This window comes from Halyomorpha halys, unplaced genomic scaffold (genome assembly GCF_000696795.3).
Source record: "Halyomorpha halys isolate HHAL.00 unplaced genomic scaffold, Hhal_1.1 Scaffold38.1, whole genome shotgun sequence".
Classification (NCBI taxonomy): domain Eukaryota; kingdom Metazoa; phylum Arthropoda; class Insecta; order Hemiptera; family Pentatomidae; genus Halyomorpha; species Halyomorpha halys.
This window is the reverse complement of record NW_027110526.1, coordinates 582,323-584,195: the sequence shown is the minus strand read 5'-3', so window position 1 is coordinate 584,195 and position 1,873 is coordinate 582,323. Positions and strand designations below refer to the sequence as shown.

Below are 1,873 nucleotides of genomic sequence, written 5' to 3'. Positions count from 1 at the left end.
GTCGTGAAGGTGATGGCAAATCCTAGGTATTCGCTGTAGTACCTTGCAGGATGCAAAACTACACTTGTAAGGTATGTGCTAAGGGTCGTGAAGGTCATGGCAAATCCTAGGTATTCGCTGTAGGACCTTGCAGGATGGAAACTCCACTCCATTTCTTTATTATTTATTTATTTAATACCAGATCGGCCTGGTGGGCCTTGCGTGGTTGATATAACTGTTAATTCTTTTTTAAACAATATGTTTATGGCGGTATAATCTCGAATAAAAGACACCCCTAAATATTTACAACGTAACAAACTAAAAAAAATTAAGATACAATAAATAAATACAAATAATAATTCTTAATAAGTGAGACAAGTAAAGTTAATAACAAAAATTGCCCTCTAATGTGAAAAACTAAACAAAACAAACATTAAGTTTTTGAAAAAAGGACTTATAGAAAAAAAATTAATTCAATATAAGTTATGTTGATAATAGAATTGATAGATTTATAACTGAATGTCCTGCAGCAGCAGTCTTCGGGTTGAGATTGGATTTCCCAAGTTATAACCTATAAGTCACTGTCAATCGTTTTTTTTTTTTATTCCTGCATTGACTCCATTTAAAATTCCCGATCCAATTGGCTATGGTACAAGAACCAGGAAGAAAAAAGGCAGTTATTTCAAATGAAATGGATTAGCACTTATGAGATACTGGAAAGGAAACTAAAAAAAAAACAGTAAAAAGAGGAAGAGAAGAGATATACAAAAAAATAGCAATAAAAAGAGGAAGAGAAGAGATATATAAAAAAAGTAAAAAGAAGAAGAGAAGAGATACACACTCATACTGAAATAATACTGCTGAATTCTCGGTCTTAATTCTCCTTTTATAAATTATTTGTGTTTATTTAATTAGAGTGTCAGGATTAAGGGTAATATAACGTTTTGCCTTACCATGACTTACCATAGGATAAACCACGAGATAGTGATGTAGACTATCTCATGGTTTATCCTATAACAACTTAGAGTAGCGCGAAACGTTAAGAGCATACGAGACGCGAACAACCAGTTAGGACGTAAACTGCGATCATCAGACAAACGTCATGTATTGAAATATGTTTATTTCTTGTATATACTTTAATTGTACAAATGTAATAATAATGTCATATGTTGTAATATTCCTAAATATATTATTTTAATAAATATAGATTACAATAGGATCTTCTGATTAACTAAAAGCTAACGTCTTATACGTAGTAGCTCTCGATGGCATAATTAGCTCAGAGACCCCAAGTACCAATGGTAGAAAAAATAATATCCAATTTGAATTATGTAACTATACGTAATGCAACTTATTAATTTAATGTGTTTTTGTTTTTTGAGGGATGGGAAAAAAAATGAGACCCCCCCTTCATTACTCGGAGGCCACTCACCTCCAAATATTTCTAGTCGAACTCTAACCTTTCTCAGAATGGACTCACCAAACCTCAATTAAATATTTCACCGTATACCTTCAAGTACCAACATTAGCAAAAGGTTATATCTAATCTGAGTTATGTAACTAATACGTAATATAACTTATTAATTCATATTCCGTTTTTCTGTTTTAGAGGGATCGGAAAAAAAAACAGAGATCCCAAACCTCTAGTTATTAAAGTAGAGTTCCTAAAAAACAAAGTACTCTACCAACAGTTAAATATATTACTCAAACCTTTTAATACCCACGATAGAAAAAGGCAATTGTCACGTTTAATTAAGATCCGTTTGTAATATTATTCATTTATTAATCTATGTACATTTTTTCTGTGGTAGAGAGATCGAAAATAAAAAAGTAAGAAAAATCAATTTCGTTCTTAGTTTTTTTTTTATTTTCGATCCCTCTACTACAGAAAAAA

General features: G+C 31.2%; 1 protein-coding gene across 3 annotated transcripts in view; it reads left to right on the top strand.

The window, feature by feature from the left end:
- Positions 1–1,873, top strand: part of LOC106687324 (facilitated trehalose transporter Tret1) — a 40,418-nt gene that overhangs the window by 21,992 nt on the left and 16,553 nt on the right. The window lies entirely within an intron of this gene.